The sequence below is a fragment of the Henckelia pumila genome, chromosome 4 (genome assembly GCF_033568475.1).
Source record: "Henckelia pumila isolate YLH828 chromosome 4, ASM3356847v2, whole genome shotgun sequence".
NCBI classification, from domain to species: Eukaryota; Viridiplantae; Streptophyta; class Magnoliopsida; order Lamiales; family Gesneriaceae; genus Henckelia; species Henckelia pumila.
In genome coordinates, this window is record NC_133123.1 from 146,230,564 (window position 1) to 146,258,211 (window position 27,648).

The 27,648-nt window shown below is 36.7% G+C and overlaps 1 long non-coding RNA gene and 1 pseudogene across 1 annotated transcript; both read left to right on the forward strand.

Moving 5' to 3' along the window:
• The first annotated feature begins 13,872 nt into the window (after window positions 1-13,872).
• On the forward strand, window positions 13,873-16,034 carry LOC140866007 (uncharacterized). Its single transcript, XR_012144777.1, has 3 exons — window positions 13,873-14,585; window positions 14,709-15,226; window positions 15,303-16,034. It is a non-coding gene; the product is annotated as an uncharacterized lncRNA (long non-coding RNA).
• Window positions 16,035-24,781: 8,747 nt separating this feature from the next.
• Window positions 24,782-26,530, forward strand: LOC140867390 (small ribosomal subunit protein uS8my-like; annotated as a pseudogene).
• Window positions 26,531-27,648: the final 1,118 nt, after the last annotated feature.

Below are 27,648 nucleotides of genomic sequence, written 5' to 3' on the forward strand. Positions count from 1 at the left end.
ATGTAGTGATTCGTTCCATGATCACATATTAAACATACTTAGTCATTCAATGGATTGACCTTATCAGTTTTCAATTTCTGGAAAGCATAGACAATCACATGTCCAATATGTGTCAACACGCATCCCAAACTCAGGAGAGATGGATTTGTGTAGGTAAAATATCCTTTGGAACCAGATGACAAAGCAAACACAAGCATCAACTGTCAAGAAATCTTTGAGAAATTCTCAATAAACCGTCGATAGTACACTGCTAAGCCCAAGAAGCTACGGATCTCGGAAGCTGTCCTCGGACGTGACCAGCTCAGAATAGACTCTATCTTACTCGGATTTATTAAAACAACATCTCGAGAAAAAATATGACCAAGAAACACCACTCGAACAATCCAGAACTCGCACTTGTTAAACTCGCAATTGTGACGCCTAAAATCTAATATACTAAATCACATGAATTAATTTAATAAATATTAGGATTATTATTATTTTTAGTTTAATTGATTTAAATGCTTTATGTGAATTATGTGTTAATAAATATTTTTATTATTTATTCAAATGATTTTATTTTACTAGCTATTTAATTAATATTTTTAATTGTTTAGGTTTATCTGTCCAAATGATTTTATTGTGCAATTTAAATTGCTTAAATATTTTAAAGGCTTAAGCTTGAATATTTAAATGATTTTTAATTGTTTAGTTTACTCATTAAAATTATTTTAATTGTTTAGCTTATTTATTTAAATACTTTTGATTGCCCAATTTATTTATTTTAAATGACTTAAATTTAGTGGTTAGTTATTTTAAATTATTTTATTGCTTAGTTTATTTTATTTAAAAGATTTTATATGTCCAAATCATTTTAAGGTTTTTATTTCTGCTCGTGTATTTATTTAAGTTACTTTTAAACGTTAGTCTAGTTTGTTTAAATTATTTTAAATCACTTTGTTTGACATTTAAATATTTTACTCGTTGCCGTGAAATCGAAATATTTAAAGTGCTTAAATTCTTGGATTTTTAAGCTTGTATTTTAATTAGTGAAATTTAAATTTCCTAAATCCTAGTTCCTAAGTTTAGGTAGTATTTTTAGAGGTGTGTAGTATTTTCCTTTTATTTATTAAACCCTCTCACACACACCAATTAAAATACTACATATTATTATATATTATTATACACTTGTTTTTAAAAAATAAAATTTCCAACACAAGAAATCCCCAATTTATACCCTAAAATTCACACTCAAATCTCATTTCCCTCACACACCCCTTCACGACATTTCTCATATCCTCTCAAAGCTGCAACCCGTCGGCTTCAGCTCCTTTAACCATTTCTCGCCGCCTCAGCCGTCTCTTCTTCTTCTTCTCCGGCGGAGCATCTTCCCCAGCAGCTGGTCGGAGTCTCGAGCGTGAGTTAGCTCCATTTCCAGCCCCCTTCCAGCTCACTCTCCTCTTTGCATTTCGAATTTTGTGGGTATTAAAGGTTGAAGGCAAGTGTAGCCTTTTCTTGGGCTCTCATTCAAGCTAGTTATGCTCTTGTTCATATTCCCTTTAATATTTTCTAAATGCTTGTTAATGTATGCATATAGGGTTCGAAATTTTGACAATTTTCAGCAGGGTTCTTGGGGGATTTTCGAAATTTGGAAGTGCCATAGGTTTTAAGGAGTTGCATTATGTATTGTGATGGAAAGAATGGGGTGTTTTGCTTTCTAATATGATTTTTGAAATTTTCAGAAGTATGCCCCATTTATATTTCGAAACTTGCATTGTATTAGGGCTGTTTTGAATGTATGATTATTGCATTATGTTGTTTGCTATTGGTTGCATTGATTTAACAAGTCAAGGCACGTTTGGTTGCTTTATCTTGATGATTTTGATATGTGGTGTCGAAGTGAAGAAGTGGGCTGCCCAAGTGTTTGATGTAAGTCCTAAGATATGGTTTAAAGTGTGTTTGATGGATTGGAGTGGTCTTAGAAGCAAGGGTGCATGATTGGTGAAGGTTTCACAAACTAGTAGGGCATTTGAGGTGTCTAGTTTGGACAGGGCAGTCTGAATTCGGGGCAGGGCAGTTTCCTGGTCGAGGTCTGTGTCGATTCTGTTTTGTCCTAAGTTTAGTTCATGACGTTGCGGTCGTGTCGGTATAAAATAGGCTTAATTCGGATAAGTATTCAATAAGTTATGAATTTTTGAAGTTTAAGTGTCGGTGCAGAAATTTATAGTCAAAAGTGGGCTGTCCGGGATGGGTTGTTTGGCATTTTGTATAAGAGGTCAAATGAAGTTGAAACCTGGTCATATGGTTAATTTTAAGAGTTAGGAAAGTGTCGGTTCAAGCGGGACGGGTTTTGGTTAAGGCATGAGTGAGAAAAAGGGTTTTTCAGTTTTCTTGCTCGGTCTAAGTTGAAAAGTAAGGACTTTGTCAAAAGAGTAAAGTCTTGAGGGTTAGGGGCAGCCACTCGCTCATCGTTTTCACATGCAATGGAGTCGAGTCTCATTCTTGAAATTGCACGTTCGTGTGTGTGAGTCTCATTCTTGATGCCAAAGAAAAATTTAAAGAAAGTCTCTTTGAGTCTTGCATGCCAAAGTATAATTGAGTTGAGTCTCATGTCTTAAAGGTTGCCTATTCGTGTGCATATGACATGTTCTTGAGTTTCATAAAGTGAAAGAAAGTTTTCTTGTTTTGCATGCTATAAAGAGGTGTGAGTCGAGTCTTAATGAATGAAAAGAAAAAGAAAGTAAATGTTTTTGAATGAAGTGATTTGTTTGTGACAAAGAGGGGTGTTGCTAGGCCGGGGGATGCCTCGGTCTACTCACCAAGAGGTTATAGAGGTTTAGGTAGGGAGCAAGAGACATCTTGTTTATCCTTGCCACAGAGGGCAATGTGGGATCGCGAGTAATCTCGGTCTCCTTGCCACAGAGGGGAAATGTGGGATCGGGAGTTATCTCGGTCTCCTTGCCACAGAGGGGTTAAGTTCATCGGGAGAAATCTCGTCGTCTTGCCGGCATAGTGCACTGCAGCCATGATCATGATCGAAACAGAGGGTCACAAATCAAGGATCTGATTTCTAGAGGAAAAAGTAAAAGAAAAGAAAAGTTAAAGTTTCAAGTTTCAGTTGACTCGTCTTACGTTTATGTCAGTCAGTCAGTAATGCATGAAGTTCAGTTAGATGTTATGAAAAATTGAAAGTTATGTAAGTTGAATGTTATGAAAGTTGAAGGTCTCCCATAGCGTGAGTTCATCAATGCATGTTACTATACTTTCTAGTTTCATGCATATTTACAGTTAAAGTTCAAAGTATACTATGTATCATAGTTTGAGTACAGCATCATGTATTTTAAACCTTGTTATCAACTGTTTATGCTTGTTGAGTCTTTAGACTCACTACGCTTGTTTGATTGCAGGTGATGAGTTATATGTTGAGATGATTGAGGGGCAGGATCCACTGGGTTGAGGCCACTGGTAGTGCGAAGCCCAATGACCGTCGCTGTTGAATGTTTAAATTTTCCGCGTATTAACTCTGATGTGTAGAATGATTATGAGAATGGTAGTTTATAGCCAGGATGTGTTTTCCCTGTGCTTGTTGAAGTTTATTCCTTAGCGCACTTTATTTTGTAACCGGGAGGTGGTTACTTGTCTTTGCATGTTTATGATTAACGCACTTTATTTTGTAACCGGGAGGTGGTTACTTGTCTTTGCATGTTTATGATTAACGCACTTTATTTTGTAACCGGGAGGTGGTTACTTGTCTTTGCATGTTTATGATTAGCGCACTTTATTTTGTAACCGGGAGGTGGTTACTTGTCTTTGCATGTTTATGATTAGCGCACTTTATTTTGTAACCGGGAGGTGGTTACTTGTCTTTGCACGTTTATGATTTTTGCATTTGAGACTTTCAGTCATCGTTTCTTTCCTTTATTTGAAATGCTGACTGGGTCAAGGTGGCTTGTTTACTTTTCAAACAAGTCATGGCAAATTTTTTTTAAATCAGTATTTTCTTTATTATTTAATTTTAAGCTTAGAGGTTAGGGTCGCTTCAGTTGGTATCAGAGCGCGGTCTTGGTATGGGCTGAGCCGACTGCCGGTTGCTGAAACTCAAGGGATCTCGCCTCAAAGTCTGTGTTTTAAGGAATTTTATATGTTTAGACGCATATGAGACTGTTACTTTAAATGTTTTGATGTCATCCTTTTTAATATATTTTCAAGTTAGATGTTTAATTTATTTAAATGTGTAGCTCGATGTTTTATTGTTTAAAATTTCTTTAGTAGTTAAAGTGTACTATTTGACTGACTATATTTTTATAGCATGCAAATTCAAGTTAAACGGAGTTGGTGTACCAATATTCCTTCCAGTTTTGGACAGTACGTGGATGTTGTTGAGTTATTAAGTAGTGTTAACAATTTTGATGAGTTGTAGGAGTTGTTGGAAGTATTAAACTCGCGCATTAGGAGATATTAATTGTGTGTTACTGTTGTAAGTTGTTTTCTTATAATGGATTCTAGTCGGATACAACTAAGTGCATAGTTCGTTTAGAATTCGATAAGACGTATGTTTTGGCCAGTTAAGTTAATGAATCAAATCTGTGCAAAGACTTGGGATTCGTACTTTGTTTTATATTATTAGGAATAGTTTGAGTTTTCTTCCGTTATTAGGGCAAATATGAATGGTTGGGAAATATTGAGTCGGTTACTACGAGCCTTTCAATTATGAGAACTGTTATTTCGATCATTATTTCCTTGTTCTTCATTTATATGTGTATCCATTGGAGTAACACATACTTTTGAGTATCGGAAATTTCCTTGCACTTCCTTTGTGCATTTATGGAATCATACGACGTCAGTCAACCTTGTATTCTATGACTTTGACATTGGTTTAACTTTTAATAAGACCATGTTCGTATTTCACAGTTCTTGAAAATTTTTCTCCAGTAATAGAACCACACATGTTTATGCGAGTAAGCATCACTTTGTATTTTATTGGTGATCTACTTGCGTTGTGTGGTTGACTCCTGAATATGTCTTTGCACCGTTGCTTCCCTGATTATTGACTTGTATGAACTTCTCTCGACTGAAGTCACATTGATTACCTTGATTGTACTTTAAATTGTTTGAGCATGATTTCATCACCCATAGATGAATGATCGCGAGATTTGTATCTTGTCGGCTCATATTCATTATTCATGGAGCCTCCATTATTATTCATTCACCTCTTGACTTGAATTATGAGTGAGTTGTTTTCACTTATATAGACTTTGTACCTTCAGCTCGCTTGTTTGTAATGCTTGCATTATTTTTATTTCGTATTAAGCAGCATTACATGTGTATTTATTTCTTTTCATGATCCATCATGGCGAATTAGTTGAGTGGATCACACTTTCGATTATCATTTCGACTTCTTGAATAGAAAAAAAAAATTGACTCGTAACCGTATAGTGAGAGTTTAGACTGTTGGAATGTAGTATCAGTACTAGATAAATCCTAAGTTATTGTTGTGATCCGAAGAATGTCAACTACTAGTTATAACTAGTTCTTGCGAGAAGATTGCTTGTTAGTGAATTAGTTGAATGAGTTGTTTCAATTTTTAATAACATCGTTAAGAGTAAATAGATGACTTGGGTAAGCTGAACAGATGGTCAGTCGCAAGAAAGAAAAAATAGAGTTGTCCTTAGAATACTTTTGGATACCTTATACTAGAGTAATAATATTTGGTGTGTATCAACTAGTAAGGCTAATGCACCAACTATGGGCATAGAATGATGAATAGAATATTTAGAAAGTTTTGTTTTGGATAAGCTGTAGATTTATTTACCGGTGAAATGCTAAGGTACTGGAGGAACATTTAGAAAGAAATTGTGATCGGGTTACGAACTCTTCGAGGTGTCTAATTGCATGATAAGTCCTTGAAATATGAATTCAGGTTGTAAATATAATAATTTGGGAATTTTGCATTTTCAAACTTGCTGTCAATTTGAACTACGGATTTGAGATTTGTCTTCAGACGATATGTAAGAATTGTTTGGTACTTAGGGACCATCTGATCCAATAAGTAGATAATAGCTCATGGTATATTTTTGTTTAAGGAGTGAATATAGATTTTTTAATCGTTGCGTCTAAGATGGAGAACAGTGATAATTTTTTTGGAAATTTTAATTAAGGATTGAGCTTTCGGTAGAATCAAGATGTCAGAGATGAGCGTATAAATTGGTAAATGGGTAATTGGGATCCGTTTAGTCACCTATTTGGATTCCATATGTTATTGATTAATATCTTAAGACTGGACGACAGTAGATCTTATGTTTATATTTTTTTACCAAGGATTGGAATAGAATTATTACTAGAAATAGGTCGACCAACCTTAAGTTAAGGAGAGTCATTATTTCCACTCGAAGGTTAACTGAACTAGGGCCATTGCTTGAGAGAATTTTAATTATCCTTAAGAAGCGTTATGAGTTGCAGTAATTGATAAGGGATTGAGCATAGTCCAGGATCATTAAGTGTAGCACTACTAATAAGTAACGTAGACCTTTAGAATTTCTAAATGGTTGTTAGGTTGCTCTTGAAGGTATCATTGTTCCGTAGTACTATTGACTTGGGTATATAAGGAAATTAACTCAATTTTTCGGTCCTTATGCGATTGTTGAGGAGATAGGTCATTTGTTTTATTATTTGGCATGCCGTAGAGATGTTTTGTGGAAGTATGGGTCATACCCATTTTGTATCTGGGGGCAGTTGAGGTAGAATTGTATAGTTTCCTTTAGCCTTTTTATTTGGAAAATTTAGTGTTTAGTTGTTAAGTATTTCGAGGACTTGTAAATTTCTTAAGGGATCGAGCCGTATATTATATGAGTTAAGATTATTCTTTAAATAGACAATAAGCGTAATTTCTTTGTTAGAAAGTTTTTAAGTTATGAGTAGGATCGACATAAATTATTTATTGGGTTTACGGATATTTATTGCTTGAAATTGCGATCCAGAATTTAAGGTTATCGAACTGAGACAGGTATCAGATATTTTAGGAGTTTAGGTGGTCACATGAGAACAATGATTAGAAATTTTCTTAGGTTACAATCATTTGGGGATAAATAGGAATTTGTAAATTTTATATTGCAATAAGAGTTAGTCAGTTCCTTGATGATATAGGTAGCAATAAGCATCAGAGCGCGCAGCGAAAGCTGTTTTGAGCCAATTCATGTAGGTGCAAAGTTGGAAATTTAGTGTTGATCTGGTATGAGGCATTCAAACCTAGTTAGTAAATCCTTGAATTTCGAGGACGAAATTCCATTTAAGGGGGGAAGGAATTGTGACGCCTAAAATCCAATATACTAAATCGCATGAATTAATTTAATAAATATTAGGATTATTATTATTTTTAGTTTAATTGATTTAAATTCTTTATGTGAATTATGTGTTAATAAATATTTTTATTATTTATTCAAATTATTTTATTTTACTAGCTATTTAATTAATATTTTTAATTGTTTAGGTTTATCTGTTCAAATGATTTTATTGTGCAATTTAAATTGCTTAAATATTTTAAAGGCTTAAGCTTGAATATTTAAATGATTTTTAATTGTTTAGTTTACTCATTAAAATTATTTTAATTGTTTAGCTTATTTATTTAAATACTTTTGATTGCCCAATTTATTTATTTTAAATGACTTAAATTTAGAGGTTAGTTATTTTAAATTATTTTATTGCTTAGTTTATTTTATTTAAAAGATTTTATATGTCCAAATCATTTTAAGGTTTTTATTTCTGCTCGTGTATTTATTTAAGTTACTTTTAAACGTTAGTCTAGTTTGTTTAAATTATTTTAAATCGCTTTGTTTGACATTTAAATATTTTACTCGTTGCCGTGAAATCGAAATATTTAAAGTGCTTAAATTCTTGGATTTTTAAGCTTGTATTTTAATTAGTGAAATTTAAATTTCCTAAATCCTAGTTCCTAAGTTTAGGTAGTATTTTTAGAGGTGTGTAGTATTTTCCTTTTATTTATTAAACCCTCTCACACACACCAATTAAAATACTACATATTATTATATATTATTATACACTTGTTTTTAAAAAATAAAATTTCCAACACAAGAAATCCCCAATTTATACCCTAAAATTCACACTCAAATCTCATTTCCCTCACACACCCCTTCACGACATTTCTCATATCCTCTCAAAGCTGCAACCCGTCGGCTTCAGCTCCTTTAACCATTTCTCGCCGCCTCAGCCGTCTCTTCTTCTTCTTCTCCGGCGGAGCATCTTCCCCAGCAGCTGGTCGGAGTCTCGAGCGTGAGTTAGCTCCATTTCTAGCCCCCTTCCAGCTCACTCTCCTCTTTGCATTTCGAATTTTGTGGGTATTAAAGGTTGAAGGCAAGTGTAGCCTTTTCTTGGGCTCTCATTCAAGCTAGTTATGCTCTTGTTCATATTCCCTTTAATATTTTCTAAATGCTTGTTAATGTATGCATATAGGGTTCGAAATTTTGACAATTTTCAGCAGGGTTCTTGGGGGATTTTCGAAATTTGGAAGTGCCATAGGTTTTAAGGAGTTGCATTATGTATTGTGATGGAAAGAATGGGGTGTTTTGCTTTCTAATATGATTTTTGAAATTTTCAGAAGTATGCCCCATTTATATTTCGAAACTTGCATTGTATTAGGGCTGTTTTGAATGTATGATTATTGCATTATGTTGTTTGCTATTGGTTGCATTGATTTAACAAGTCAAGGCACGTTTGGTTGCTTTATCTTGATGATTTTGATATGTGGTGTCGAAGTGAAGAAGTGGGCTGCCCAAGTGTTTGATGTAAGTCCTAAGATATGGTTTTAAGTGTGTTTGATGGATTGGAGTGGTCTTAGAAGCAAGGGTGCATGATTGGTGAAGGTTTCACAAACTAGTAGGGCATTTGAGGTGTCTAGTTTGGACAGGGCAGTCTGAATTCGGGGCAGGGCAGTTTCCTGGTCGAGGTCTGTGTCGATTCTGTTTTGTCCTAAGTTTAGTTCATGACGTTGCGGTCGTGTCGGTATAAAATAGGCTTAATTCGGATAAGTATTCAATAAGTTATGAATTTTTGAAGTTTAAGTGTCGGTGCAGAAATTTATAGTCAAAAGTGGGCTGTCCGGGATGGGTTGTTTGGCATTTTGTATAAGAGGTCAAATGAAGTTGAAACCTGGTCATATGGTTAATTTTAAGAGTTAGGAAAGTGTCGGTTCAAGCGGGACGGGTTTTGGTTAAGGCATGAGTGAGAAAAAGGGTTTTTCAGTTTTCTTGCTCGGTCTAAGTTGAAAAGTGAGGACTTTGTCAAAAGAGTAAAGTCTTGAGGGTTAGGGGCAGCCACTCGCTCATCGTTTTCACATGCAATGGAGTCGAGTCTCATTCTTGAAATTGCACGTTCGTGTGTGTGAGTCTCATTCTTGATGCCAAAGAAAAATTTAAAGAAAGTCTCTTTGAGTCTTGCATGCCAAAGTATAATTGAGTTGAGTCTCATGTCTTAAAGGTTGCCTATTCGTGTGCATATGACATGTTCTTGAGTTTCATAAAGTGAAAGGAAGTTTTCTTGTTTTGCATGCTATAAAGAGGTGTGAGTCGAGTCTTAATGAATGAAAAGGAAAAGAAAGTAAATGTTTTTGAATGAAGTGATTTGTTTGTGACAAAGAGGGGTGTTGCTAGGCCGGGGGATGCCTCGGTCTACTCACCAAGAGGTTATAGAGGTTTAGGTAGGGAGCAAGAGACATCTTGTTTATCCTTGCCAAAGAGGGCAATGTGGGATCGGGAGTAATCTCGGTCTCCTTGCCACAGAGGGGCAATGTGGTATCGGGAGTTATCTCGGTCTCCTTGCCACAGAGGGGTTAAGTTCGTCGGGAGAAATCTCGTTGTCTTGCCGGCATAGTGCACTGCAGCCATGATCATGATCGAAACAGAGGGTCACAAATCAAGGATCTGATTTCTAGAGGAAAAAGTAAAAGAAAAGAAAAGTTAAAGTTTCAAGTTTCAGTTGACTCGTCTTACGTTTATGTCAGTCAGTCAGTAATGCATGAAGTTCAGTTAGATGTTATGAAAAATTGAAAGTTATGTAAGTTGAATGTTATGAAAGTTGAAGGTCTCCCATAGCGTGAGTTCATCAATGCATGTTACTATACTTTCTAGTTTCATGCATATTTACAGTTAAAGTTCAAAGTATACTATGTATCATAGTTTGAGTATAGCATCATGTATTTTAAACCTTGTTATCTACTGTTTATGCTTGTTGAGTCTTTAGACTCACTACGTTTGTTTGATTGCAGGTGATGAGTTATATGTTGAGGTGATTGAGGGGCAGGATCCACTGGGTTGAGGCCACTGGTAGTGCGAAGCCCAATGACCGTCGCTGTTGAATGTTTAAATTTTCCGCGTATTAACTCTGATGTGTAGAATGATTATGAGAATGGTAGTTTATAGCCAGGATGTGTTTTCCCTGTGCTTGTTGAAGTTTATTCCTTAGCGCACTTTATTTTGTAACCGGGAGGTGGTTACTTGTCTTTGCATGTTTATGATTAACGCACTTTATTTTGTAACCGGGAGGTGGTTACTTGTCTTTGCATGTTTATGATTAACGCACTTTATTTTGTAACCGGGAGGTGGTTACTTGTCTTTGCATGTTTATGATTAGCGCACTTTATTTTGTAACCGGGAGGTGGTTACTTGTCTTTGCATGTTTATGATTAGCGCACTTTATTTTGTAACCGGGAGGTGGTTACTTGTCTTTGCACGTTTATGATTTTTGCATTTGAGACTTTCAGTCATCGTTTCTTTCCTTTATTTGAAATGCTGACTGGGTCAAGGTGGCTTGTTTACTTTTCAAACAAGTCATGGCAAATTTTTTTTAAATCAGTATTTTCTTTATTATTTAATTTTAAGCTTAGAGGTTAGGGTCGCTTCAACTCGGACAATCCAGAACTCGCACTTGTTAAACATAGCGTGCCTCTCACAAAGAATCTGCACTACGACCCTCAAGTGATGCACATGCTCATTAACATTGCATGAGTAGACCATAATATCGTCAATAAAGACCACGACGAACTTATCCAAATAACTCTGGAAAACTCTGTTCATCAAATCCATGAATACTTTTGGTGTGTTCATCAATCCGAAATGCATCAGTAAAAGCTCATAGTGACCATACCTCCTACAAAAAGCAATCTTAGAGATGCCCTCATCTTGGACTCTCAACTGATGATAACCTGACCTCAAGTCAATCTTGGCTTGCAGTGATCAGCATCTCTCAGGTCATCCAGCTATTTTTATCCGGCCTTTCATTAATATGTTACTGCAATGCATTTGACCATTTCAAGGTCATGTTTGTGTCCCAGAAATTGATACAAAGTTACACTGAAAATTTTCTTTTTGGAGGAAGGGGATTATGCGGTTACTATGAATGGGATTATTACGTTTCATGGCACATGTGGAGCGTTATCATCTTTATACATCATGGGAAAAATTGAGTTTCATGACATTGATCATCTTTCCCTATTTATCTGTTTTATATTCTCAGTTTTTCACTTATAAACAAGGAATAATGGTTTTAAGGTCCTTGTCACTCTCTTCCTACTACGTTTATACAAATCAATGTCGTCAATGACTCTTTTGTGATTGATTTACTAGAGGCTTCTCACCTTCCACACACTGCCCCAAACTACAAATGAAAATGGCAAGATTGCCATAAAAATGAAATTATCATACAAGTTAAAGGACAAAAATGAAAACAAATTACAAATTATAAAACTATAAATGAAAATTTAAGAAACATGATCAAAAATTTGAAATACATGTAAATTGCATGATTTTCATCGTTAATAGGATCAAAAGTGAGAATATGCAAATAACAAAACAAAAAATGTAGTTTCCCTTAAATGATGGAAATAAGAATGAGATGGTGCCCCCTCCCTTCCACAAGTTAACAAAAATATTTTATAGTTACTTTTGATTTGTATTGAAAATTTGATCGTTTCGCAACCCTAAAAGTTAAAAATTTTAATAGATTTCGATACCGTAGTTAAAAGACTGTTTAGTATAATTTTATATTGTTGTGACTTTTTCGAAAGAGATAAAAAAAATCCTTGTATGAAATATTTGTAAAAAATGGGATATCGCATAAATGATAAACAAGAGCGTTGCAAGTCAGGTCCCACAATTTATGTTTTAATAAACTTTATTACAACATTTGTAAATTTATTTTAAAATAAAAAATTTAAAAAATAACTAATATTTCTCCTCAATTATTATTGGTTATTTTATTATCTATTTTATATATATATATATATATATATAAACGTATATTCCAAAAACCCGTGGGGTCGAGGGGGCAGAGCCACCTCGTGGGGGCTCTGGGGCAACGCCCCCGAAAGCTCTTTATATATGAAGAAACCATGATGAAAAAACCGTATGAGGATTGTGATACAGTGGAATTAAAATCCTGGCAAAATAATACTAATCACTACGTAATTGGATAGAATCAAAAAATCCTACTAAAATATTAATTGTAAAATCCGAGTAGAACTTTTTCAACTACTATCATTATAAATTGAGCACCGCAATATGATTTCATCACAACTTACTAACTCAATTTGGCTTTTGAATATTTTATTGCAGTCTTCGCACGATCCCGTTTCAAAAATAAAGAGAGGAGGTAGAAGCCAGAGGATATACATGACAGGTATTAATTACGTTCGTCTCATGTGCCTTCAAAGGGGAAAATATATGCACTACGCTTTGAATTTCCACATTCTCTTTCCTCCTTTTTCCTTTTGTGTAAGCGTACATTCCATCTTGGTTTTATTCTTCACATGACCGGTCTGTTATATATATATCGTATATATGTGTATCGTGTGTCTATCAAGCATCTCCCTCCATGGGTTGTTATCGTCACCCCCTTAATCTGCCGACCCAGCCGCGACGCTCGATGACGAGGCGGCGAGGCTTCATGGTGGTTGTCTTGGAGTGAATATGATGGGGCGGCTGTGCGAAGGCCATGTGTTGCAGCTTCTTCCAGGGGATGCCGAAGATAGTGGTCTCGGTGAGGAACATGCGATGCAAGGAAGGTGACGGAGTCCACACAATCGAGTTCCAGTCATGGCGGCGTTTCCGGGTAGGAACGGAGCCAGATTCTGGGCCTGATCGGTTCGGCCGTGACTGGATATGTGATGAGCCAGCGATGGCTTCCGCCAACTTCCAGACATGGTTAGTTCTTAAACTTTCCGATCTGGCTCAAAGGAGCTGTGTCGTGGCCGCACGAGAGAGGGAGCTGTCCGAGGATAGTGATTTCGGCGAGGACAAGCTGCGCGAAGTGAATCGGCGTGAGAAGATGGAGAAACATCATCGCTCGGATCCGAATTCCAGCATGGAACGTCCACCGCTGGTGGATGCTCCATTTTTTGGCTTGATCTGAACGCGGTGATTGCCGCAGGCGGGGGAGGATCGGTGCAAGAAAAGGGTGTGTGCGACGAGGGTGGTGTTTCTGATGCGCGGGAGATGGTGACTGTGCAGCGGCGGGAACTCGTCGGAGAAGGTGGTGCCTGCACGATCGTCGGTCGATGAAGGTTCGCCGGAGATGTGGTCACCGATGGTAGGACAGTGGTGGCTACAAGGAACTCAGACGATGAAGGAGATAGATGCATATACACATATATATGCATATACACAAATATATACATGCTCCGACAAATATCAATAATTATTGCACTGATGTGTTAGGTGTTATGATATTTTATTTATTGAGTTGATTTATGTGTAATAACTTTGACAAATTTATTGTCTTTGGAGATTGATATAACACATAATAATATATATATATATATATATATATATATGATTTTGATTTTTTTTATTTTTTATATGATTTATTTTTTAAAATTCGTGGCAGGTTGCCTTTCACGGGGTAAGGTATTTTCGGTGTTAATCACTAACCGAGATACTTATCCCTCGACATCAGCAGAGTCTGGCGATGATAGTGAAATTGACGAGTGCTTATCTCCCTTGAGTGATTTGAATTCTAGCGAGCGTGTTTTGGACGATGAATTGGAGATTCTAAGTCTATGCCCAAAACTTCAATTACCATCTAGACAAATTTTTAAGATTCCCAAAAACGGAGATACATGCCATGAACCACCCCGGGTTATTTTACTGTATATTTGGAGTATTTTAATGTTGGCTTCTCGCTTCCTCCTCACGACCTTCTTATAGAAATTGTAGACAGTCTTGGCGTGAGTTTAAGTCAATTAACCTCAAGTGCGATTCTCCTCTTTAGTTGTTTTCTTTGTAGAGTGAGGAAAATTAAAGTATCTCCATCCATAGATTTATTTTATGCACTTTTCGACGTGCGCCGTTCCATGCCGGGGTCGTACATCTCTTTTCAACATCGGGAGGATTGTAAGTTTTTATCTCGTTATCCACCTCCGAAGAGCGGTTGAAGAAAAAAGTTTGTTTATGTCTGGGATTATGGTTGGGGGGTTCCCATAGTATGGAGTCCGGGCCATAGGAGAATTATTTTTAGCAAAACTCATCGTGATTTGCAACTTGAATGTCGCTCCTTAGGTCTTTTCAAGAAGTTGGTTGATCCACAAACTTTGTTTACTGTCGGTATTTGCTTTTTCATTCTCTTGCATGCTATTGTATTTAATTTTTAATCTACTGTACCTTGCTCGGTGTAATTTATGAACTTCTTGTATTTATTTATGTATTATCCTCCTTGTTTTTTTATAGGGGGAAAAATAAGTTTGGTGGAGGTCCGGGCGTGCATAGAGAAAAATGAGAAGGAAACGTCGAAACAGCTAAGAAAAGACTCAACAAAGGAGCGAGCTATCGTTTGTTCTCAAGAGCTTCCTCGGAGGAGGAAATATCCCGGGCCATCAAATCATGCTCATCGTTCTGGCCCACCATCCAAAAGATCCGATGTGCATGACAGAAAAACTGGTGGCAAAAGAAAAGATGTTGCAACTGCACCTGACATTGATGCACACAGTAAAAAGGTTGAAAATCCAAGAGACCCGAAGAAAAAACGTGACGACGAACGAGTAATTGATCTGGAAGCTCTCGAGGGTCGTCACTTGTTCGTGGAAGGAGTGAACAATAAAAATAATGTTGGATCTTTTTGGGATTTGAAAGATCCAGAAATTGGTTGAAAATCGGGAGCGGACCTGATTGGAGATCATGATAGGTTGCATCTACTACCACAACCTACCGAAGTGTTGACTCGGTCTCTTGCTTCGTTCGCCTTTCAGGTATATTATTACTCGCTTGTTATTTATTATGATTTTGTCATAATAAATAATTTCCTTTATCTATGGGTGTTTACAGATTTTATCGCTTGCTCACACTTTTTAATTTCGAGAAGAGAGATCTCGAAATTCTGGGAAAAAATTTGATGACGAGCTGACGTCCTTAAGGGATGAGTGCAAAAGACTTGGTGAGGAAAACACTAAGGCTCAAGATGATTTTTTCAAGTCGCAAAATGAGCTTGAAGAAAAATCCAAAAATTACGATGCATTGTGCAAGGAGATGGAGCAACTTAAGGGGAAATATTCCCATGAATCGGAGACCGGAGAAAACTTTCTCAACTCGACAGTAGGCAAGAGTTTTTTGCGAAGTACCGGAGAAAAAGCGATTGAAGGCTATCGAGCATCCACAGCTTTTAGAGATGAAGTGATTAAGCGGGCGATTGTTATTCATGATGAAGTTGTAGTGGATTGCCGCAAAGAACTACGGAAAACTAAATTAGTTTCGGAGAAAATTATTATGATAATTCACCCTAAAATTTCGGAGCCTAGAACTGCAAGAGTTGAGGATGACTCGGATCCTCCCTTAAGTGATTTATTGGGAGGTCTGGGTGATGAGGAGATGATCGAAGCTTTGCGTTCGAATTTTTAGTTTATACCATCAATAACGACGGATGTGTGTCGAAGCTACCTGGAAACTACTCGTTGGAGCCGTGTAGCAGTTTAGTTTTATTATTTTTTACCACTTTTGGGCAATTTTTTTTGTAACAAATTCAAAGTCCTTGACTTTGTTTGTTCTTTATGAGTAAGTAAGTAGTTGGTGGAGGAGCAAAGGAAAAACAATTATTCCCTTTTTTAATATATATTCAATTTTGTCGATTATCATATCTCTTTTGTATTTTGAAGTTGCCCTTGCATACTTGTTTGATAATAAAATACTATCGCTTTAATATTGGAGTACTTGGGAGGGGATCAATCTCCCAAGATTTTGTCTCATGGGGAATTCCTAAACCCACTTGGTGTGTGGTGAGGTATCCCGGGACTTATAATATTATCATGTCGTCCTGACCTCTTACAGCATCATAAGTTCAAATGCCCCATGGGGCTGACCAAGCCTCTTATTGTTGGGAATTTTTTTTATGATTGCTAGGATCTATGACGTTTATGTCATAAGTAAGCGTTAGTATAGGAGAGGAGATATGATATGCTTTCGACAAAGTAATCTACTTGTATAACAAAATAATCATATTAGTTGAAAACTGCATAACAAAATTGTAATAGCAAAACATAAAGAAAATATGCTAATAACAAAAAAGGTAAATATAGCCTAATATTGGAGAGAGTTGCAGTTTTTGCATAAAACTTCTTCAAGTTGGCCACGTTCCAAGGTCTGGGAAGTATTCTTCCATCTGAATGTTGGAGGCGATATGTTCCTATCTTCACAATCTCAATTACTTTGTACGGGCCTTCCCATTTCGGATCTAGCTTTCCAACGGACTTCAAGATGTCAGATTTTCTCAATACAAGGTCTCCAACTTGGAAAGACCTTGGCTTGACTCTATCATTGTATGCTTTAGTCATACAAGCTCGATATCTCTCGGCTCGTGTCGAAGCTTCATCTCTCAGTTCATCCACCAAGTCCAATGAAATTCGGAGGGCTTGGTCATTCCCAGATGAAGTGTACTGTTTCACTCGCCATGATTGTTCTCCAATTTTGGCAGGAGCCACAGCTTCCACTCCGTAGGCCAGGTTGAAAGGAGATTCTCCAGTTTAAGAGCGTGGAGTGGTTTGATATGCCCATAGAACACTTGGCAACTCATCCACCCATTTACCTTTGGCATTGCCTAGGCGTGTTTTGAGGTGCTGTAGAATGGTCCGGTTGGTGACCTCGGTTTGCCCATTCGCTTGAGGATTCCCGACAGAATTGAAGAACTGCTTGATGGAAAATCCTTTGCACCAATCTTTTATTTTCGCTCCAGAGAACTGAGTTCCATTGTCTGAAACCAAGGTTTGAAGAATGCCAAATCTGCATACTATATTCTTCCATAAGAAATTAATTACATCTCTTTCGGATATTTTGGCCAATGGTTCAGCTTCGACCCATTTGGTGAAATAATCCACAGCAACTATCAGAAATTTTCTTTGTCCGGTAGCAGGAGAAAAAGGACCTACCAAATTCATTCCCCATTGAGCAAAAGGTAAAGGACTTTGCAGGGGCTGTAAGATTGTAGCCGGCTGGTGATGGAAGTTAGCATGCTCTTGACATGCGTGACAATGTTTCGCTAACTCAATAGCGTCTTGCTTCATCGTTGGCCAAAAGTATCATTGGCGTAACGCTTTCCCCGTGAGAGCTCTGCTAGCTAAGTGATTCCCACAAATTCCGTCATGAATTTCACGGAGCACATAGTTTCCTTTGGCTGGCATTAGACACTTTAGGTAAGGTGAAGAGAAACCTCTTTTATACAGTTCTCCGTCAATGATCGTGAACCGAGCAGCTCGCACTCTAAGTTTTCGAGCTTCTACTTAGTTAGCGGGTAGGTTACCCCGCATCAAATAGTCGATTATTTCATCTTTCCAACTATGTTCTTCGCTGTCAGCACAGAAGATTGTAACATCACTTCCATCAGTTTTTTCTTTGCCATATGTTAGGAATGTAATTTTTCTACTATCAATGTTGGCCAAGGAGCTTGCTAACTTGGCGAGACGGTCTGCTGACTCATTTTTCCCTCTAGGTATCTGCTTTATATCATAGATGTCTAAACGCAAGAGAAGTTCATTTACTTGAGTGAGGTATTCAAGCATTTTATCTTCCCTCGCTTCATAATTTCCATTAACCTGACTGACGATAAGTTGGGAGTCACTGTGTATCGTCAGTCTTTTTGCTCCGACCGACAGAGCCAATTTAATTCCCATGATGAAAGCTTCATATTCTGCCTCATTATTCGTTGCAGGGAATAGAAATTTAATGGCATATTGAAATTTATCTCCCTGTGGGCTCTCCACAACTATACCTGCACCGCTTCCTGTAGAGGTTGATGACCCGTCGACATAAACCATCCATGTTTGGGTGGAGCTTTCTTCTTGAGTTACTGTCATCTCCACTAGAAAATCAGCCAAAATTTGTGCTTTAATCGCTGGACGCAAACGATATTCAATTCCATATTGGCTCAATTCGACAGCCCACTTAACCATTCTTTTTTATGCTTCGGGACTCGAGACAATTTGTTTGAAAGAATGATTGGTGAATACAATTATTGGATGAGACTTAAAGTAAGGACGTAGTTTTCTAGCTGCAGTTACCAAAGCCAGTGCCAGTTTCTCGATCTTTGTATATCTTAATTCTGCTCCGTGTAAAGTTCGCCTGATATAGTACACTGGTTTGTGCTCACGTCCTACTTCAGAGACCAATACTGCACTTACCGCCGCCGCAGATATGGCTAGATAAATCAGCAGGGTGTCACCTTCGTTTGGTTTTACCAACAACGGCGGAGAGGTCAGATGCACTTTCAACTCGTCAAATGCTTGCTGACACTCTTCTGTCCATCGAAAACCTTTCCCACTCCTTAAAATTTTGAAGAATGGTAACCCCTTGTCTGCAGATCTTAAAATAAATCGGTTGAGGGCGGCCAAATATCCTGTTAATTCCTGGATGCCTTTCACACTTTTAGGAGGATTCATGTTCAAAATTGCTTTAATTTTTTCAGGGTTGGCCTCTATTCCTCGTTCTGACACCATGTAACCAAGGAATTTGCCTCCGCGTACGCCAAAAGTGCATTTGTTCAGATTGAGCTTCATCCTGTATTTTCTGAGTATACTGAAGCATTCCCCAAGATCTTTCAAGTGATTAGATTATTGGGTACTTTTAATGAGCATGTTGTCTATATAAACTTCCATGTTATGTCCAATCAAGCGTTCGAACATGATATTTACCAGACGTTGATAGGTTGCTCCAGCATTCTTCAGCCCAAAAGGCATAACATCATAACAATAAATCCCCCTATCAATGATGAAACTTGTTTTTTCCTGGTCTTCTGGTGCTAGACCGATCTGATTGTATCCTTGATATGCGTCAAAAAAAGTGAGCAGCTCGCATCCTGCTGTCGAATCGACTAACAAGTCAATTCGTGGGAGTGGAAACGGATCTTTGGGGCATGCTTATTGAGATCAGTGAAATCTATACACAAACGTCATTTTCCTCCAGGTTTTGGTACTAAGACAATATTTGCAAGCCAATCTGGGTATGTAACTGGCCTGATGTATCTTGCTGCTAAGAGTTTTTCCACTTCAGTGGCTATATGCCGATTTTTCTCTGGGCCAAATGCTCTTTTATTTTGCTTCACCGGTCTCATTTTTGAATCAACACGGAGGTGATGGAGTGCATATTCATGAGGTATTCCGGGCAGAGGCTCATCACCCCAAGCAAACACGTCCAAATTGCGACCAAGAAAATTTTTCAGCTTATCTTCCAATTCAGGAGGTAATTTGGTCCCGATTTTCAGTTTCTTCTTGGGATCATTTGGAAAAATTTATATGTGCTTTAGAGTTTCGGTTGCTGTTATTCTTTCTTTGCTCTCAGCTTCCTCATCCACCAAATGTATCCCGTTTTCACGAAAAAATTTTCTTGGTCTCGGGGCTCTTTCCTTACTAGAAACTTGTCTTTTACGATTTCCTGATGAACCCCGTAGTGTTACCGCATGACACTCTCTGGCTAGACGATGGTCACCAATGGCTTCTCCTACTCCTCCTGGAGTCGGAAACTTCAGCTTCATATGATAGGTCGATCCGATGGCTTGGAATATATTGAGACTTGGTCGTCCCAATATCATGTTGTATGCAGATGAAGCCTTTACTACAAGGAATTTCACCATCTTAGTAGATCGTTTGGGGTAAGAACCCAAAGAGAGAGGAAGCGTTACTTCTCCCAAAGCTTCAACTATTTCTCCGGAAAATCCAACTAGTGGAGTGTTGACTGAAGTTAACTGTGCATTACTAATACCCAACTTCACGAATGCATCATGAAAAATTATGTTGGCCGAACTTCCTGAATCCACTAAAATTTTCTTTACCCAAAAATTGGAGATTGTGGCTGAGATGATTAAAGCATCATTATGGGTACCCCGAGGGTTCTTCGGATCTTTGTCACTGAATGATAATCCATCTTGGATGGTTCCAATTTCATATATCGACAAGGATGTGGGGCTAGATAAATTGTTGGTTCCTTTTGCTGCCCGCAGAATAGCTTTTTTTGCATTGTTCGAGTTGCCACAAGCAGGCTCCCCAGTGATTACGGCGATTACCCCTCCCGAGGGAAAATTTTCATCAGCTCGTTCATGTTTTTTCCCAGTTTCATCATGTTGCTTTTGATAATCACGTTTGGTTGTTCGTCCCGACACCTGTCACCTTGTCCACAAAATTCCCCAAATGTCCGAGCTTTATGATTTTTTCAATCTCTGCTCGCAAACTGAAGAAATCTTCTGTAGTATGACCTTTATCTTTATGAAAATGGCAGTACTTGTCCGAACGTTGGCGCTTTGGATTATTCTGCATTGGGCGAGGGGGACGCAACAATCCTTATTTTTCAGCCACTACCAGTATATCGGTCAGACGTGCATTGAGGGGTATATTTTGGAGGCGGGGGCCCTGTGCTGTTCGCTTCTCGTCTCATTTTCTAATATCTTGTTTATCTTCTTCTCTCTTTCTTTTATTCAAGTAGTGTGACTCTACAGATTCATCAACCCGTATGTATTTCTCAGCTCTTTCCAATAATTCCTCTAAGTTTCTGGGTGGTCTTCCCGCTATTGATTCTTTGAACTTCCGATGATGCAAGTTTTGTTGCATTATTCCAGCTAACAAATCATGGTTCACGTGTAAAACTTCATGCACCGCATGAGTAAATCGCCGAACATAGTCCCTCAAACTTTCACCTTTTTTTGAATGACTGTGAACAAATATGCTGTTGTTTTCGGGTATTTCTTGTTAATTGAGAATTGCTGGAGGAAGCAGTCAGTAAGTTGCTCCAAATTGGCAATAGATCCAGAGGGTAACTTATTGAACCATGTGAGTGCTCTTCCTGATAATGTTGTTCGAAAGATTTTACAGTATGCAGCATCTGTGATATCATACAAATCCGCTTTCGCGTAGAATTTGTCAATATGGTCTTGGGGGTCACTCGTTCCATCGAACTCAGGTAAGCTGGGGATTTTGACTCCCTTTGGTAATTCTTCAGATAATATGTCATCAGTGAAGGGGCTTCGAAGTGACAGCAAAATTGTGGACGAATTCTCTCCAGTTACATGTGTGCGAGATCCATCCTTTCGAGTTGGATTAGTGATCTTGTTTTCGCCAGAGGTGTCATGAACTGTGTGAACACTTGCTTCACCGTCTTTCTGAGTAGTATTTTTCTTGCTCCCCCCTTGATCTTTATCATTCACTTTAGACTTATCTTTATTTGGGTCTCAGTTATTAGGGTCAAGAGATGACGAGCCTTCAGTCTAAGCCTTTTTCTTGGTGCTTTTGCGCTTACGGGTTTCTAGGTACTGAGCAACTGCATCTTTTGCTGCGAGTGCTGCTGTGTTTTCCATTAGCGCAGTCAAGTCTTCACGGGTGAGAGTAATACTCGGCTTCCATTGTTATTATTTCCTTGAGACATTTTTGAAGTAATATGTGCTCTCAATGACGTAAAGAACAGGGTTCCCACGGACGGCGCCAAGCTGATGTAGCCAAAAATCACTTGTATATGACACGTTGCTTCTGCAAAGTTCGGAGTATCAACAAATCCTTGTATGTTTCCGGCGAAGATCTTCAGTGGGTTGTTTCTACGTCACAAAACAAGGTCAGAGGAGCCGGGAGGGTTCCCGGCGAAGGCACTCCGACGCTCAAGTCAGTTATTACTCAAGGAATAATAATCGAGAGTAGAGTGATATAGTGCTTAAGAAAGTGTGTACCTTAAAAATGAGGTGACTTGAGCTATTTATAGATATTCGAAGAGTTTTCACGGGCTTGAGCCTCTTATGGGCTTTTGTAGAATTCAGGGCCTGCTTAAATTAAATATATATAATATTTAAATAAGCTTGGGCCTCAAAAATATTTGGAGTGGACCTTCATGATTGGTCTCACGCCCAGTTGAATTTTTAGGTGTAACTTATCAATCCCTATGGGGAATTCTTGTGCATATCACCAACCCGTGGCGAACCAATAATTAATTCTTGCACATATCACCAACAAGTGGCAAATCCTTATACAAATCAACATAAAATCGGCGCAAAACAAACAAACAAAAAGTAGAATAATAAAATTATATTCTAAAAATAAAAAACATTCACAAACACAAAGATACAAAGGAGTCTATTACTAAACACATTTGTTTTTATATAAAATTTAGTTCAAGTTTTTTTTGTTTTTTTTTTATTTGGAACAAGGGTCATTATGGGTATTATATGAGGATGATTTCTTCCCCAAACAGTCAATCTTTCAAATATAGTTTTACTAATATAATTAACGCAACAATAACATAAACTTGAAAACATCATAAAATAATCTGTAAAATAATCCAAAATAACTGCGCCGCAAATCTTAAAAAATAAACTAACCTTGATAAGCAGTTAGCAAGTGAGTTTCCTGTAATCCCAATAAATAAATAATCCAATTATTTTAAAATGTCGATAAATCCATTCACAATCATAACGTTAAATACCAACATGTTCCAGACGAGAAAGCGGCGCAGACGATTAGGAAAGCGGCGTACAGAGAAGTTGAGAAACGCCAACTACGCGAAAGGATACACCATTTATGAGGGGACGGCACACACACACACACATATATAAAAATAATCAAATTTGAAAAAAAAAAAATACAAAGGCATGTTATAAATATGAGGGTATATATAAAAAAAAGTGGGAATTTATACGAAGATATGAAATCCTACAAAAACTCAAACTATTATCATCCTTAGTCCTATAGTTGATAGAGCTTTCATTTGCTTGCATTAAAACAGTTAAAAGTTAAATATTATACATATACATTTATAAAGATTGATTTTTAATCTTCTAGACATCCAGTGGACCAGTGCTCACATTCACGAATGACAAATACTGGCATCCAATACATCCAATGAATGAATACATAAGATAATATCAAATAAGTGAATATCTCATCAATTGAGGTTCATGTAATCGCCGACGGCAGTTGCCTATGATATATCAAGTCTTGGTACATAAATTATATATATAATTAGGATTTATAAGTTAAGCTGTATCTTATTATTTTGCTTAAAATGGAACTCCGCCATTTTAAAATGATATTTTAGCCACTAATAACGTAAAGAATCTTACGTACTTAAAAACCTAAATAAGTTTGATTTCTGAAAATTTAAATTCTCAGAAGAGCATCAGTATATTCTAAGAATATATATCAATGTGTGAATATGTGTACACATAAATATTCAAAATACCAATATAATTCAATAGGAATATTTCGTATAAAAAATATGTAAGCATAAACAGAAATAGCTGCCGCCATTATCCCTATGGGGAATTCTTGCGCATATCACCAACCCGTGGCGAACCAATAATTAATTCTTGCACATATCACCAACAAGTGGCGAATCCTCGTGCAAATCAACATAAAATCGGCGCAAAACAAACAAAAAAAAAAGAAAGTAGAATAATAAAATTATATTCTAAAAGGAAAAAACATTCACAAACACAAAGATACAAATGAGTCTATTACTACACACATTTGTTTTATATAAAATTTAGTTTTTTTTTTGTTTTTTTATTTGGAACGAGGGTCATTATGGGTATTATATGAGGATGATTTCATCCCCAAACAATCGACCTTTCAAATATAGTTTTGCTAATATAATTAACGCAACAATAACATAAACTTGAAAACATCGTAAAATAATCTGTAAAATAATCCAAAATAACTGCGCCGCAAATCTGAAAAAATAAACTAACCTTGATAAGCAGTTAGCAAGTGAGTTTCCTATAATTCCAATAAATAAATAATCCAATTATTAGTTTAAAATGCCGATAAATCCATTCACAATCATAATGTTAAATACCAACCTGTTCCAGACGAGAAAGCGGCACGGACGATTAGGAAAGCGGCGTACAGAAAAGTTGAGAAACGCCGACTACGCGAAAGGATACACCATCTATGAGGGGACGACACATACACACACCCACACACATATATATATATATATATATATATATATATATATATATATACATATATATATATACGTTGACAAACCCTAATTTCAAATATTATGAAATTAAATAATTTTGATCCGAATTTCAATCAAAATTTTTTTGAACATGTTCGAGACTTCGAGTTCATATCGAACCGGCTTAAAAAAAACACTTGGAAACAGACTCGGTTTATTTACAACATATCCATGTAAAATTGAAAATGACGAAAACGAGGCTGTATTGGGCCAATATCAACGGTGGCGCCAGAGCAACAAAGGCCCAAAAGGAAGCTAAAGCCCAGAATGGTTGTTTGTCGTAGAGTATCAGAAGGGCTTGGAGCTGACGCACAAGGAGAGCAAAAAAAATGGGAAGAAGAATACTAAACGACGCCTTGAGAACCATCGTCAATGTAGAAAAGAGAGGTTTCGCTTCAACTGAGCTGAACCCCATCTCTAATGTCATGGCTTCTTTTCTTCAAATCATGAAATATAGAGGTATACTTGTATCTATTCTTGTTTACTGTTATAATTTACTAGCGACTCTGTATGCGTTCTTTGTTGATTTTGATTGGTGCCGATTACTAGATGAGAAAATGGATTGGATTCATTCTTTGGACTGTTTCTAAAAGTCGATGCTTTTTTTTCAGATTTTTTGTGAGGGTGTGTTTGAGATTGGATTTTAGTGAAAATAAGAGCCGATTAAACGAATTTGATATTCTGAGAAACTTACTATTCGTATCCCTTGAAAAAGATTTTAAATTTCCAATTGGCAAACGGAAGGAATTAAGTGTTTATTGATTCTGCTTTTGTCTCACTTTCCCATCACTGAATTCTTAATCCAGTAGAGTGTGATGATTTTGAAATCACAGGATACATTAAAAATTTTCAAGTGCATGATCCACAAAGAGTGGGGAGGATAACTATTGAGCTACTGGGGAGGGTTAAAGATTGTCGGGCTCTCACTTATAGGCAAGACATTAAGTCTTAGGACATCGATAAATACAAAACCCGTTCTCTTCCAACACACCAGGTTTGTGTGTTTTCCTCACATTTTTAGTTCGAGTGATTGTGATTGATTAGATTTCATCATACCTAATGGAATTACGGTGAAATTGTGGGTTTTTTTTTGGAGTTTGATTCGTTGTAGATGTTTTCTATATATTTGGTAGAATCATTTAGATGACCAATTAAATGAACTAATGACAGCGGGGAAGTGCATTTTTTGTTTTCTTTTAGATTACCAATTGCATCCCTTTATGACAGTTTCTAACATTGCAGTTGGACGATTATCTATTAAGCACCTTTGTTGTAGAAAAGACGATATTATTTTTCGAGTTTCTCATTTGTTTGGTCTAAATATGATGTATGATGGGACATGGGTTATGGATCTTAGATTAAGAACAAAAGGCTATGACTTTTACCGTATGGCTCTCGATCATACCAGGGAATTCATTTGGTTTTGTACTGGGCTAGGTCATCCTGCAGAATTTAGTGACTCTGGTTTATTACTCGTGGATAAAACATGACTCTTCTTCTGAATTTATCATATATAACATCATATTTAAGCTATCAAATAATGTCATTCTTGCAATCTTATTAATCTTTAGTTTCCCGGTGTATCTGTTCACTTTTGATCTTTTTATAAAAGTTATTATCGTGTTATTCTTGTATGAGGTATGTCTGCATCATGATCATCAAGTTATGAGGAAACATGTCAACCATCCCCAAGTTATTTTCTTCGCCTGCAGTGGGGCTATGTTGTAATCCCAACTCCAAATGGAGTCTTGGATCATGAGGAGGCAATTCGACAAAATGTTGGTGGCCAAGTGCTGGGATATTTTTACTAGAGATCTGATAGTTGCCAGGAGAAGTTGAAGTAGAAACGACAAGCCCTGCTTTCTTGACGTATTTTATTCATTTTTTGTCTCCCGAAAACCGCTTTCGAAGAACATTAAATCATGTGGGAGCTCCATGGTCGTCAAAATATGTTTCGTCTTCCATTCACTAGCTATTTATCTGGATTATGTATTTTCGTTTGCAAATGTAGTTGGAATTAATACAGTTCTTTGTTTATTGGTGCACTGTGTTCAAGATAGCTAATACTTTTCGGCCAATAAAACAGTGAATCCTGTGAGAAGTGATTCATGGTGCTTGTGTTTGAGTTTAGTGCATGGTGATTGTTGGGCATTGTTTGGAGCAATTGTTGCAAATTTAGTTCCAATGCTGCCATGGTATACTTTCAAGTCTATAATCATATAGTTTTTTTCATGCGATGGATCAAATGGTTGAAATGTAAAGCATGATCTTGTAGCAGCCTGAGCTATTTTTTTTTTTCCAAGAACAAATCAGGAAACACATGAAGTGTGATATCGGGATTTGCATTGATCTATGAATTTATTTTTACCAATAACTCATCAATAGCAAAAAAAACTCTCTTACAAGTCAATTTTGTAAGACAAATTTTTTATTTGAATTATTTTAAAAAATATTATTTTTATGACAAAAATATTTTTTTTTATTATAAAATAATACTCGATCGGTAAATATTTATAAATAAATATTCTTGAGACAGTCTCACAAACAACCTACTTAAAAATAGTAGTCGATCCGTAACTATTTATAAATTCGCGTTATTTGTAAATGGATATTTTTTGTGATAATTCTACAGATTAATCTTTCTTATACATTTTTGGCATATTTTTACGTGAAAATTGATTCTGAGTTCCATCGGAATTAAATAATTTTTAATATTAAAAAAATGCTTAGTGTCAATAATAATAATAATAATAATATAATTTGTGAAATCTTCTTAGACGCCTGGAAATTAAATTATATATATAATATGATATGATTGGGAAGTTAAATCCATCTTAGCCAATTGAGTCGGCCAAAGGAAACATTACCCAACAATCCATCAAGGATAAGTGGAAAAGATTGCTAGATAGCGAGGCAGTTGGGACTTTGAAATTCCAAAAACTCATTGTTTTATTTCAAAAGGGCAACGTCCAACGAATATGTTGCTAGAACAAGTGCGGGAGAAAAAAAATATCATCAAGAGGTTTTCAGGGTTCTAGAAAACATTTAAACTTAGTGAAAATTTCTATAAACCACTTGTATTTTTTTTTTCTATTTACTTGCTTTGTTGAATACTCTAGAATTCAGTAATCTACATCCAAAACGACTCAATTGCAATGATCTAGAGAATATCAATGAATATTCCATAAATATGTAA